The sequence below is a fragment of the Balaenoptera acutorostrata genome, chromosome 11 (assembly GCF_949987535.1).
Source record: "Balaenoptera acutorostrata chromosome 11, mBalAcu1.1, whole genome shotgun sequence".
Lineage (NCBI taxonomy): Eukaryota > Metazoa > Chordata > Mammalia > Artiodactyla > Balaenopteridae > Balaenoptera > Balaenoptera acutorostrata.
The window spans coordinates 102,110,785-102,125,755 of NC_080074.1; the positions used below are offsets into that span (position 1 = coordinate 102,110,785).

General features: G+C 45.2%; 1 long non-coding RNA gene across 1 annotated transcript; it reads left to right on the forward strand.

The window, feature by feature from the left end:
• Positions 1–4,698: 4,698 nt before the first annotated feature.
• LOC130709169 (uncharacterized) lies at positions 4,699–14,764 on the forward strand. Its single transcript, XR_009009638.1, has 3 exons — positions 4,699–4,805; positions 11,737–11,870; positions 14,359–14,764. It is a non-coding gene; the product is annotated as an uncharacterized LOC130709169 (long non-coding RNA).
• The last annotated feature ends 207 nt before the right edge of the window (positions 14,765–14,971 follow it).

Consider the following 14,971-nt stretch of genomic DNA (forward strand, 5'->3'; position numbering starts at 1 on the left):
TGCTTAGTGATTGCTAATGATTAAACAGGTTTATTGTTATGTTTTTATTTTTATAGCTGCTGCTTAAGTAATTGGATCATTAGGTAGGTGTTCATTCTCCATCAATTATAAGGGGTTAGCTTCTGCAGTTCCTAACAAGTTAGGCAATTACCCAAATTGCTGGCACAATGTCGAGAGAGCATATTTAGCTGGTGAAGAGCTTGTCTTTATGTCACAATATTAATGGCAATCATCACACCCTTGCCTTCTAACACGATTGCCAGCAAATGAGCCCGATTTTTTTAGGACTGGTTAATGGGCATATTAAATCCAGGTGTTTTGAATTTCTTAACAAATATGTATTTCACAAATATATCACACTAGACATAGATCAGTTTGGAACCACTGAGAAGAACACCAATTCCCCATTGTGTTCTACTGAATGTATGTACCAGCAGTGTGCTGATAAATTTTAACAATTGACTCATGGGGGGGAAAAGCCCTGATCTGTAGCATTTACCAGTTTCTGTGGTGTAGATGCTCCTACCACTGAATGCAGAGTTTGGGGGAGAGATGCAAACCATTGGCTCTCATGGACCAGTACAAGCTGGCAGCCCCTGTGTATCCCTGCCCCCCAGTTCTACACTCCTTGTCACAGAAGTGTCAGATTAGGAGTTCATTTGGCAAAAGAGAAATTTACTCCTTGGGTCCTTGCATTATCAACTCTGCTAGCACATAGGACTTATTCTGGGCTGGTCACAAATATTGACTCATTTAGATCTCAGAAAAAAATATAATTCCTATTTGCAGTTGCAGTAACTAAGGCACAGAGAAGTTAGGTAACTTGCTCAAGGTCACACAGCTGGGGAATGGTAGATTTGGGATTCAAACCTAGGCAGTCTGGCTCCATTTATGGATAATAAGCAGTTATGGTTAATGGTTAATATTATGGTTAATGGTTAAAAATGCTGCCTTCTGTACTGTGTTCATTTTCTCTCTGTCTCTACCTCTTTCTGAGTCTCTTAAGCAAAAATCTATTTAAAACTTACATCTATCATGGCATTCTATTTGTTTTTCTCATATTTTTAACACAGATAATAATGATTTTATCCTTTTCTTACTTTTTTTTTTTTTTTTTGGTTATGCACCTCTCCTACCAGATTATAGACTTCCCAGGAATAGGGACCATGACAGATACTCAATAAATTGTAGTTGGATGTCAGAATGAATCTTATCTCACCCTCCCACTTGATCTGTCTTCTTTCCTAGTACGTACAGATGTGCGGGTAAGAACAGAAACTGTCTTTGTTGTCATACCTGTAATCCGCACTGTGCCCGGGACATAGCTGGAGCTCACAAAAGTTTGTGATTTGAATAATCTGAACTGTCTTCTTAGGGACATTCAGGTGTTTCCAGTGTCACCTTATTAAAAGCAGCTCATCTTCAGGCACATCCATGCTTACTGCACTTGACTTTGTTCATACCCGTGTGCTTGTCTTAGCCTCCTTCTTGGATTCTTTTTTTTTTTTTTTTTTTTTTTTTTTTTTTTTTAAAGCAGTGGTATTTTTTTTTTTTTTTAATGAGGATCTTGAATCAGATGCGTATGTTTGATTGATTGATTGATTGATTGATTTTGGCTGTGTTGGGTCTTCGTTTCTGTGCGAGGGCTTTCTCCAGTTGTGGCAAGCGGGGGCCACTCTTCATCGCGATGCGCGGGCCTCTCTCGTTGCGGAGCACAGGCTCCAGACGCGCAGGCTCAGCAGTTGTGGCTCACGGGCCCAGCCGCTCTGCGGCATGTGGGATCTTCCCAGGCCAGGGCTCGAACCCGTGTCCCCTGCATTAGCAGGCAGATTCTCAACCACTGCGCCACCAGGGAAGCCCTCCTTCTTGGATTCTTGACGTGAGCAGAGACTGTGTCTTATTACCTTCATAGCCCTAGTATCCAGCATAATGCCTAATGCTTCATGGGCATGCCAAACATGTTTCCAGACTGAAGCAAACAAAAGGCGCTCAATAAGTGCTCGTTAATGGATGAGTAAGTAAGGAAGAACTTGCTCCTCAAAGTAGAACATGTCTGATAGGAAAGGTGCTTGAGTTGTTAATACAGGAGCCCATGAATATATATATATATATATATACATATATTCTGCTGTAACGTCTGGAATGTTGGTGACAGAAAGGGATAGTCTGAAGGACTGTGCCAATGTGCCCTGGATGACTTTGAAAATGATCTTGCAAAAGCAGTCAGATGTTCCAGGAAGAAGAGTGGCTTAGGGACCCAGAGTTCAGGATTTGAAATCTGGTTCATCCACATATGCATCATATGAGCCTTGGTAATCCCATTTCACCCTTCTGGGATAAGCAATCTATATGTCTTCCCAGCTAATGGTTCCTGATTAAAGACTTAGTGTAGTCCAAGAAGTAGGAAGTTGATGCCCAAGAATTGCTCTGCAACCCTAAGAGTCAAGCGTCTGCCTACCACTGAATCTCAAAGATGCTGAAGAGATAACATGTGACCGTATCATTGAACAATTCATTTCATAAATCTCAATGAAACATAATGACCTGATGAATATTAATTGCCTTCTCTTTCCTTTCCAGGCATGAGAATGGAGAAAAAAAAGAGAGAGGAGAGCAGAAGAGATGAATTCTTAAGTGGTGTGATTCAATTACCTCCAAAAGATCTCCAAAGGTGAGCACGCGATTATTACTAATTGCAAATAGTGCTATGGAAGATGATAATGATCCATCATTTTGCTTGGCCCCGTTCTAAACAAGACTACAGGCATGACCACAGATTCATCACGTTAATGGTCAGCGTTCTGGGGGGCTGTGGTCACGAGGTTTGGATGATTCTCCATTCTGAATGGTGGGTAACAGAATCCCAGGGATTGCAGAGGTCAGCCAACCACATCCTTGCCCACCACCCACCTCTGGACTCCACCTCACCTAACCTAGAGACATGGGTGTCCTCTCTCCTGATAGTCACATTATTTAAAGTAACGATAACAACAACAACAAAATAACATTTCTTTAATCTGGTCCCAAACTCTTCATATTTGGAAACTGCTTCCGGGTGACCATCTTACCGCATCCTTGTTACTGTTTATTCTGCAGCTGGAACCTAGGACCTGGAAGGGTGGACACAGATGCTAGAACATACAGTTCTATTTCCATTTCTATGGACCTGAGCAGCAAGAAACGGCACTTGGATTTGCCTGCCTATAAAATAGAGATAATCCTAATTATGTCCTTCTCTTTGGTTGAAGTGGGAGTTTTTTGGGAAATCCATGGTGTGTCTTTGATAAAACTGCTCTGCATACACAAATCAGAGATTATTCTGGGATTTCTTCTGGTATTTGTCAAAAAAATCCCTGTGACTCTGCGTGTCAGGACACTAATGGCTGCTTCCAACTTAAACAAAGACAACCCCATGCACCCATGGTTATTACTATGTCACCCTCCGCTCCTTTGACTACAGAAAACATGGCGAGTGTCTGGGATCATGAAACAGTCAAATCCAGAGAAGATACAGGGAAGCTGTTTCTCTAGAGATGCTGGCATTGCTCTGTACCCACCGCAGCCCAGCCTGGCACCGAGGCCGTCAGCTCCTCCTCACCACTCACACATGGGTAATCCATCTGTTGCTCCTCCAAAAAAGCTTTGAGCCCCACTTCCATTTCCTCCTCCTAATTCTGCATTATAAAACCACACATCATCATACAAGATTTTTTTTTTTTTTACCACGCCTCCCAAAGTAAAAGAAGCAAGCAGACACACAAAAAAGCTTCCCAAAGCTGATACAATTTGTCCTTGGTTTATCCTTTGTCTCGGATTACCCTCATCAAGAAATAACTTTTGAAAAGGAAGTTCTGAATACATCAGTAGCGTCCCACCTGATTCTACCAGCGGAAGGAACGTCCTGCAATTTGCCCCGTAAACCTATCAGGCTGTTTCTCAGAGGAATGGAGCTCATCTCCCTGTAGGGAATTGGGAGCTTCTCCAATGACAGAAGAGAACTATTGCATTGTTAAATACATCAGCTCATTCGCTCCTGCACGGTGTGCCTGCTTTGATCCTGAAATAGGAAAGCCTCGCCATAAGAGGCAGGGGTGGGGGTGGGGGTGGGGAGGGGGTCCCCCGAAGATGCTTTGTTACTTTAGAGTTATAGATCCCAGAGAATCAGGATAAGCTAGCCCTCGTCTTGTTTTGTCTAGACTCGAATAGCTATCCTCACTACTTATTTCACTGACACAGACATTTGAGCATGAGTAAGTACCCTTATCTGTATGTCACAGGACGGTTCATTTGGATCCGTTCTTCCTCATATACAGTAAATCATTTTCATTCCCATTTTGCTGGAGGTAACATAAAGGGTAACTTTCAGAGTGAAACCCTCATATTGGAACTATAAGCTCCTGTGATCCACCCTAGTGTCCCTATAATCTATCTGGAGCTCTGGGGGCACCTCAGAAAGCTGTGGCTAAGAGGGATCATGTGTGTGTGTGTGGGGGGGGAATCCCGCCCTAAAATCCCACACTCTTCCAACCTCAATTAAAGCTTGTGGTCACAGTCACTACCCACATTTGTCATTCTTAAGCCACCAGGAAAATGTGGCAGTGGAAAATACCAGGGCTTTGTTGAGGCCTGAACCCAGCTTCTCATGCAACCAGATGCTGGAATCCATCAGGCTGCCCTGGGAGCCTGGTTGCCTTTCATCTTCCTGGTTCCACTTTGACTTGAAGTCTAGGCCACAGATACACCCCGATCCACTAGCTCTACACCCCGGGAAACTTCTCGAACTTTCGGGAAGAGGAAGTTACCTGGTGAGTCTGCTCAACTTGCATCTAAATTCCATCCCTAGAGTTCCTGATGCACTAGGAGTGGGGTGAGATGGGAAAGATGTGAGTTCTAACCAACCTCTTAGATCCTCAGGTGTAGTTGCTCTGGGGAACACGTGCTGAGGCCCAGCACAGAAGGAGGGGGTCTCTCTATCGGGGAATTCAGTCAGGATACCTGAGACTTGATGCTTCTTTTTTCTTTCATTCTTTTAGTACTCAGTTTCTTTGCCTAAAAAAAAAATGGGAGACCGTCCACCATGTTTGTAAGGTTCATTCATGCCGGAATGAAGGTCTGGGTGACAACATGCCTGGTATAAGTTAGATCATGTCCCCTAACCAATACAGTAGAGTCTTGAACCCCAGAACTTCAGAATGTGACAGCATTTGGAGACAGGGTCTTTACACAGGTAATCGAGTCAAAATGAGATCATTAGGGTTGGCTCTAATCCAATACAACAGATGTCCTTATAAAAAGGGGAAACTTGGATACAGGGAGATGAGCATCAAGGAAAATTCATGGGAAGATTATAGCGTTATGCCATCCAAAGGCAAGTAACTCCCAGAAGTTCAGAGAGACCTGGAACAGATCCTTCCCTGCCGACTTCAGAGAGAGCAGGGCCCTGCTGACACCTTGGTCTTGGATTTCTAGCCTCCAGGACTGGGAGATAGCACATTTCTGTTGTTTTGGCTGTGCAGTTTGTGGTACCCGGTTGTGGTGGCCCTAGGTAATGAAGACAATGCCTAAAGATCCTGGGATACGTGGACCTGGTGAATTTCCCTCCCTGTGATATGCAAGTTGTACTGGAGACTTTCCTGCTGGAGTCAAATCCAGACAACATGGACCAGAGGAAAAGCCACGAGCAGCTGAGTCCCTGCTGCTTCATGTGGATCAAAGTGGAGAGGCTCGTCTTCAGGGGTTGGCTAGGCACCTCCTTACCATTTCTTTTGGTTCCTCTGTGTAGTCAGGGGGCTTGTGTCACTCTGAGTCACTCCACTGCACAAAAGCAACATCGGATCTCTTCAAAGGCAATGATCAAATCAGATGCTGGGGGTAAGTATGCACAACCAGCCAGCAATGATTGCGCTCTTACCAAATTCCAGGCACTCTTCTCACTATACAAAGACACTATTATTATCCGGGTACCTCACACGTGAGGAAACCGAGGCACATGGAGATGAAGTCACTTGCCCGAGGTCACACACCTGGAAAGTGCGACAAGTGTCAGACTGGTCCAGAGGCACAGAGAGGAAGGCAGGGAGCACGGAGTAATCCATTTAATCAAAATATTTCCCCCAAATTTCTTTTGAATTAGTCATTGGAGAAAAAGAAGGAGTTTGCTCATCAAAAATGCTGTGTGTAGGAGGTGAGAGAAGGATTCTCCAGAGAAAGTAAAGCTTCTGCCAAGAGTGGGTGCATTTGCTGCATTCAGGGAGCTCTGACATTTGGCTCTTCAGAGATGGGAAAGAGCTGAGAGTGCAGACCCCATTCCTAGACCTTTATTGGTCACTGACGTCCAGAAATCGTCACCATAAAGATGACTCACTGTCTTTTCCTAGGGCGTGCCCTCCTAACGGGCGGTTACTATCACCACCATCCTCCTCCTCCTCCTCATCACTTTCCCTTGCATTGATGCATTATTTTGCAATCAATAAATACCTTTCACAAGTATCCCATCATGGGTTCATCATGGTGTTATGAAATAAGCAGAACTTTAATCCAGATGAAGAAGAAACCAAACCTCACAAAATTTCAGTGATGTGTTTGAGGTCTCTAGCTCATTCCTTTGAGAGCCAGGACTTAAGTCCAAGAGTGCTGACCTTCTCTAACTACCCAGGCTCTTTCTATTCCAGCCCCCAACCAACACCCCAACCCTGGGCTCTGGGCTGCCAGGAGCTATTGGTGTTGGATGCTCTTCCCAGAGCTCTGTTTCTCCTTGCCCTGTTAGTGATCCCCGGGGCTCCTTGCCCAGAGGAATTCAGAACATGCTGTGGTTATTTGTAGAGCACTTTGCCTCTGGGAGATGGGGGTTTACACAGCTCAGAAAAAGCAGCACTTGCCCACACAGACAACGCTGCCCAGGCTATTAATATCCAAGCACAATAGCTGAATGACGAGGTGGAGTGTGGCTTGCTCTGCCCACAGGACTTCTTGGCCAAGGAGATCGTATTCTTTTACAGCAGCTTAGCTAATACCCATGCAGTAAGACTCTTGCCCCATCTTCTGATCCAGTGTAGACAGCAGAAGAGAAGAGAAAGGACCTTGCATAGAACTGCAATTGCCTGTTCTCATCATCTTTCCTGGGAGATCAGGACACATGGAGGCTTGACGTCTCAAAATACTATTTGATTAGTGCCCCCTTGGGATTCTAAAGCATCCCAAGCATTCCGCATTTGTTGTCTTTCTCAGTCTTATAGTTATCTTTGTGCAAAGGGAAAGGGTAAACATTTTTAATGCATGTATTCACTCAGAAAACATGTGTTGAGTCTCTACCATGTGTAGATGAGTCTAAAGCATCCTGGCTCTGATGATACAGAGATAAGGAGGACAGCTTTCATTCACTCAAGCTCATAGCTCGGAGGAGAAAGACAGTTCATCATTGTTATATCGTGGTGTGATGATCGCTGTAGCAAAGCTAAGCATAAGAATCTGTAATAGCACAAAGGAAGGAGTAGTCAACTCAGGCTAGAAGAGGCAGAAGTCAAGGAGGCTTCAAAGAAGAGAAATAAATGCACTGGGTCTTAGGGATGAATAGATATTCAGTAGGACAAGGCTGGGAAGGGTGTTCCATCAAAGGGAAGGGTAAGTGGAAAGCCAGGGAGATATGCACCAGCCTGGCACCCAAGATAAAGGATCTAAATCCCAGAGAGGGAGGGGATAGGCTGGTGGGGTATGAAGATAGACAGGAAAGAGCAGACTTGCAAGTCACTTAATGTCTTTGGACCTTAGTTTCCAAAGATATTCTGGAAAGCCTCTCCAACTCCTTTTTTGCTCAGCGATGTTGCCTACCACACATCTGGCTGTGTGCCCATGCCTCATGCCACATACTTCAAAGCCTCCATGAGAACCCTGAGGATCTCCTGCAGCCTACACTGCTTCAAGAATTGTGGTGGATTCTCAAGCAGAGAATACTTTGTGTCAAGAGATCTGGTGGCAGAACTGTGGCCAAGGCTGCAGGATGGAATGGCAAAATGATAGGACAATGGAAACCCACCAGTCGTGACTAATGAAACCCACACCATTCTCATCTGCTTGAGAAGCTAGGAGGCTGGGACGGGCTCTCTAATCAGCACACCAGGCTTGGGGTCTCCCTTGCTCATTTGTAACATTTAGGCACCCACTGACCGACCCATGTGTCTTTAGTGCCAGTTATCCAGGTTCACCTGTGGCCCCGGTCCTTTGCTCCAGCAAAGATGAAAAGGCCTGAGGGACCCCAAGATTGAACCATGAAATGTCATTAGCTAAATCTCAGTCCTCACAACTCCCAGGACTAATTATAGAGCAAGGAGTGGCTGGGGCCAGACCCCTCTGGTATAAAAAGATTTTATGAAAGGCAAAGCGGGGGGGTTAGGCAACAATAATTCTCACCCTATTATATTCCTTTCAATTATTTACAGTAATAGACACTGGCGGCTACCAAATATAGAGCCTGGAATCCAGTGAGGTCACACGGGTGTTCTGGAAGCCGATGATGCAGCCTTGGAGTCTGGGGAGACCATGAGGCAATGTTTCAGCTGCCCCTGCATTCTTCACCTCCCATTGTTCCCAGCTCTCTCTGCTTCCCTTCCCCCACTGCCAGAGTCAAGAGCACAGACCCTGGCGAGAATTCTAAGCTTCATCTCACGTCTAGGACTAGCAAATATCTTTCTTCCATTCAGGGTTTGTTTTTTTGTTTTTTTTTTCCTGCCCTTGGCAGTGAAAGCATGGAGTCCTAACCACTGGACCGCCAGGGAATTCCTTCCATTCAGGGTTTTAAGAAGACATTCACACTCGTTCTCCTAACTCAGTACGATGGGAATGAACGTGAGGACTCCAAAGGCAGAGTTGGGGTGGCACTGGTGAGCGTGCCCTACAGATCACCAGGGCATCATCTCCCCACTGAGAAGCCCTTGAGCAAAAGCTCTGTAGCAACAAAGATCCATGTGTCCCTCCGTGTCTCCCAGCCTCCCTGGCATCGGGTTGACGCCTCAGCCCACTGGCTTCTGGCTGATGAAATGTGGGCAGTGACGTAAGCCACTTGAGGCTGGCCCTTAAAAAATCCTGCAACACCCTCCAGCAACCTCTTCCAAAAAAAAAGATAAAATTTTTTCCCTTTTCTTTTTTTTGCTTTAGATGTCACACATACCAGATGGAGTAGCTACAAGATGGAGAAGCCTCTTGACCCACCAGTTATCAGACTGTGACATAAGTGAGAAATAAATGTTCTTAAGAATGATAAGCCACTGATGATGGGGTTAGCTCATGTGGCAGTTAGCACTATTTTTTCTAAACTCTCACAGTGCAGGCACTAGGCACAGAGACATTCATTTCGCAAAAAGAAAAAAAAAATCCAATGCATTAAATAAATCTCTGTCTCTTTTCCTTGATCTTACGATTCATGCTGTAGAATAACCTTTTTTTTTTTTTTTTTAAATTTATTTATTTATTTATTTTTGGCTGTGTTGGGTCTTCGTTTCTGTGCGAGGGCTTTCTGTAGTTGTGGCAAGCGGGGGCCACTCTTCATCGCGGTGCGCAGGCCTCTCACCGTCGCGGCCTCTCTTGTTGTGGAGCACAGGCTCCAGACGCACAGGCTCAGCAATCGTGGCTCACGGGCCCAGGTGCTCCGCGGCATGTGGGATCTTCCCAGACCAGGGCTCGAACCTGTGTGCCCTGCATTGGCAGGTAGATTCTCAACCACTGCGCCACCAGGGAAGCCCTGTAGAATAACCTTTGACCTGCAGATTGGAGGAGAAGTTATAATAAATAAGGCCCTGGAGATGGGCAGGCCCCCGTGTCACTGACTTGGAGCTGGAGCAGTTTAACTCCCCCAGGAGTAGGAAGAAGGAGCCTTTCCTGGGACAGACTCCAACAGGCTCCCTGGACTCCGTGCAATCAGAATCGGGGAACAAAGTCGCAACAAACTGGGGAGACAATTAAAGCACACACACACACACCCTGTTTCCCATGTGGAATAGTCTCACCATGTGTGTCCATCACTGGGGAATTATCTGACTGAGGAAATTGAGTGGCATGTGCAGTAATCTCGGATGCAATGTGCCCTAGATTGCTTCCATACTTCTCAGTGGTCCGGGACCCAGTTTTTGAAGGGCCTGACCATCTTTATAACCCATGACATTTGTTTCTTCTAGAAATTCCTTTTCTATTTTTCCTTACCTCCCACTCCCTTCCTTCCATCTCTACCTCTAGCTCTAGTCTCTGAGCTCAAATCTCTGGCATCTTTCTTGGTGTCTAGTCCTGTGCTCTTGAGGAAATGGAACCTACGATATTTTAGAAAACAGGACCCCACGCTTTCAGACTGGCATGACACCCACTTTAAGTAATCAGACGAGCCTGATCTGAGACGAGCCCAGCCAGGGAAGCTTAAGTTTCTCCTAGATTCAGGCGTTTGGTGGTTTTTACCAACTCAGTCACTGAGGCAGAGAATCAGAAACAGAAGGCAGCTGCAGATTCCATCCTATTTGGCTCCACAAAGCATGGTATCAGGAGTTATTTAAGACCAGGGATTGCGCTGAAGGCGATACACAGAGGAGCATGATTTCTCTGCCATGCCCCTCATCACACCACCTCCTCCCTAAGTATGCGGCCACCTCACTCACTCCTCCTCTCTCCAGGGTATGGCAATGGCCTTCTCCTACTTCTTCTCCCCCAGCCCATGCTATTCGCGGCTAGCAGAATACTCTCCCCAAACCTACTATTGGTCATATCACTCCTCTGCTAGTAAGCTTTCCCTGATTCCCCACTACCTTTTGACAAAACCTGAAGCTGGCATTCAAAGCCTCCAAAATCTGTACCCACTCTATCCTTCCAAGCCCATCCTTTCCTATTCCTCTTCCCAAACTTTCAAACTGTAAATGTCAGCTTCATCCCATGCCTCCCTACCACCTCCCGAGAAGCCACCATGGCCCTCTCTGACCGGGAAAATTCTGCCCACCCTTCAAACTCTCACCCCACTTGGTAGCTTCCCTGCTCCTAGTGGCACCCGTGCATATATGGTCTCTCCCAGTTTCAAATGCCACAGGTCATTGAACCTCCCACTTATGTTTAACCTGTTCTGCCTGGTACCATGGTTATTGCTGAGCTGTTGGTTTTGTCTCCACAATGAGAGAGTGAGATCTTTGAGGGTTTACACATGATTCATGGTGACTTCGTTCATGGTGCATTTCTGTCCCTTGGCAGGGTGGTCGTTCAATAAATATCATGCCATTGAATGGAATACAAGGCAGGTGAATCAGCCTGACATTAATATTCAATGAGGCTTTTATCCAAAGTGGAATCAAGAGTTGCCTGGACTTTCTTGAAATGTGATCAGATAAATCTTTAAAGATCAGCCTTTCTTAGAAAAATAAAGGGGAGCGGGGAAGGATTCAAGTCATCAGAAAAAGAAACAGTAGCCACCTTGTTTTTAGATCTAAGCCAGGGATTTGTCCATCTGCAAAAAGGTCTGGTACCACACCCTCTGGAACCACAAATCGCAGAGCTTATGGGTCCAAAGTTTGCACAGAAAACAAGCACTCTCCATTTACCAACTGTTTTCCTCCTCCTTCCGCTAATCGGGAATCTCCGCTAGAAAATGACACCGGGTGTGTGTCACTGAGTGTCACCTGCTCCCAGGCCTGCTGGTGCCTCCCAGGCCCTTTGATCCTCTACTCCCATTGTCTCCTGTAACCAATCCTTTCCATTTTGTATTTTCCCCCCTAGATCACCTGATACTTCCAAGCAACCAGGTGTTTCTTTCAGAAGCCAGAAGCTGATAACCTGGGCTCATTGATCTCACCCACAGCCCATGTTCTGTGTAGTGGAAGACTCAGGGCGGAGATTCTTTCCACCAAGAGGTGGGTGCCAACTCTCCTTTTCAAACTCATTCATCAGCAAACTAAAGAGAATGCCCAAAATGTTTGGAGCTGTAGAAGCCCCATTGGTTTAAGTAAATAACTTTACGAGACATTTATTTCAAGATAACATCTCATTAGATGTATAAGTTTTTGGTTTAAAGAATACATGAAATACAATGAGTCCTATTACTTTGTAAATATCCCTTGAGTAATTATCTTCACAGCTTGATTGTAAATTCTTAGGACAAATACTAGGTATTATACGTCTTTTGGGTCCCACACTATGTCCAGCCCCAAACTGAAAACAGAAGCACACATGCCTTGTTGACTTCTTGTTTCTTTAATTGTTCCTGGATGAGACATTTTCTTAGATTATACACCTCACTGATCTTTTCCATTAATTGGAAGAGTCAATTAAAAATAGTTGCTCAACAACTAAGCCAGTGCGCCACAACTACTGAGCCTGCGCTCTAGAGCCCGCGAGCCACAACTACTGAGCCCGCGTGCCACAACTACTGAAGCCTGCATGCCTAAAGCCCATGCTCCACAACAAGAGAAGCCACCACAGTGAGAAGCCCACACACCACAACGAAGAGTAGCGCCCACTCTCTGCAACTAGAGAAAGCCCGCGCTCAGCAACGAAGACCCAACATAGCCAAAAATATAAATAAATAAATACATAAATACATAAATAAATAAATTTATATTAAAAAAATAGTTGATCAATGTTTTATTAGCTCTCACGGAAGCTCAGTGAAGAAGTAGGGATAGTTGTCATCTCTAGACCTTTTGGAATCAAGAGAGGTTGGGATCAAGACCAGAACATTTGAATTTTCCAGGTGTCACCCAATAAGTCATGGATAAGTCCCCTCAGTTGGGGAAGAAAATGTCATAGAAACAAGGTAAATCCACTGAACATAGTCAACTGATAAATATGCTAGAGGTTTCTAGAAGGGAGCATTCTCATTGCCTGAATTCATCTTGATCCCAGTGGTGTTCCCTACATCTAGGGAGAAACAGGTGTAAGAGAATCTCATAACACCAGAGTATTTTAGGCCATTCCTCTTGCTTAAAGGGACAAACCATATAAGCAACTCCCCCCCAAATTGGTCCATGAAAGGTGTGGCTGTGCTCAGGCACAGGAGAGAGGAGAGCTGAGGTTGGGCTTGTCTTCACGACTTGCATTTAACATTCAGCCAAGCACCACATTTTCCATATTTCCCAGGACACAGAGGGCCTCCTTCTAACAGAGGCGATGCCCATCTTCACACACACATTTTAGGTGAAGAGACGTGATGTCACGTCAGCAGTCAGTGTCCTGTTTAGACATCTTAGACCTACTTAGGCTGCAGACCTGCCCTGGGCCAATGTCCCTACCCAGGGACAGACACTGCATTTGCACACAGGCTCCAGGATTCCTCTAAAACTCCAAGATTCTGGTCAAACTATGTGCATATCCCTTGTCTGGAAGCCCTATTGGTACACTCCAAGAATCAAAGTCAATAATACTTCTGTGACTTTAAATTCTTGGGCTAATTCTGTGCATCTTTACAATTCGTATTGCAATCTACTTGGATCGCGAGCATTAACATTTAAAACATTGTCAGAAGTTTTGCACACGTGTAGGCAATAAAGCTGACTGGTAGACTAAAGTCCCTCTTTCTCAAGAAGCTAAGAGGGCTTGATTTTCCCCCCATTAAATCCAGTAGGTTTTATAATGTGAGATTTTCTCCAAACTTGGAAGAAGCAAAGAATTTGGGGTCAGAAACCCTTAGTTTGGGGGCAGTTGTATATTGATCCTGTGACTTTGAGCAAATTATTCAACCTCCCAGAGTCTCAGTTTCTTCATTTGAAAAAATAAGAACCCGATACCTATTTCACACGGGTATAAGGATGAAACGGGGTAATGTATATATAAGTGCTTTGCAAATGGTGAGGAACGATACAAATGCACCTTCCTATTGTTTTGTTCTCAGCGCTCGTGCCTGGCTGCAACTACTTAACCCACTCTCCAAGATCTAGAATCAGATTTCAGCCGTATGGAATCCTCCCCAGGCAGCAGATGGGCTTACAAGTCTCTTGGTCTCTTCATGTAATTAACAGCCAAGACGTCTAAAGCTTGCACTGTTTACAGGGAAGATGTTTCTTGCTCTTCTTTTGCTTGTTCCCACGCCATACCATCTGAACCCACCACCCTTTCGTTTGTTCAGTGCAATTCTTTAACTTTGTGGGATCCTCTGTGCATAGACTCCGTTCATCTGTCTCATCCCACTATCAACGGCTACTTCCCTATGAGTTTAGTTCTATGATTTACAAAGTGTTTGGTGCCTGAATTATGTTTCACCCCTTTCCTCTAAAGTAAAGAAGGCCTGTGTCATCGTTTCCCTGTTACAGGTAAAGAAACTGATGCATGGAGAAATTGACTAGTAAGTGACACTGCAAGAGTTCAAACATCCCACCTGACTCCAAGTCCAATGCTCTTTTTCAGATGCCACACTATCTTGTCTCCACAGAAGCAACCTGCCTAGAGCAGGAGGTAACCTTGAGAGAGAGCTCCATCTTACAGCGGATAACAAAGGCCCAGGGAAGTGAAGGCACGAGGGGGACGGCCCCAAGGCTGCCTCCGTCATTGCCATCCTCCCATCTCTGACACTCAGAAGCCTCCATGGAAACTGCCTCTGTGTCCATGGCCTGTGTTTTGCTAGTGAGACGGGAGACACAAAAGAATTGGAGAGATTGCCTCTGACCTTAAGAAACTTACTAACAATCCAGGGAGATAGGGTTAATGTATAAAATACTGAAAACAGCTAAAGGTGACCGGAACATGGGAGGCATTCTCTCCAAGATTGAGGTTTGCTAACCTCTGAATTGAAGTTTGGTTTCATTGTTCAAGGTCCAGAAGTATAATCTATACAGTAGATTTAGGGCCAAGTCCTTCGAAACTGATCAAGCTCTCAGTTCCTTTGGTGACCACCCGTGTTGCTCAGCTCATGGGAGCAAGATGGCTTTGCTCTTGTGGCTGCAAGATACAGTATAGAGGAGACTAGGACACAATTGCCACCTATAGAAGCATTTTTCATGGGTCCTGTGGGTTTCTCCTG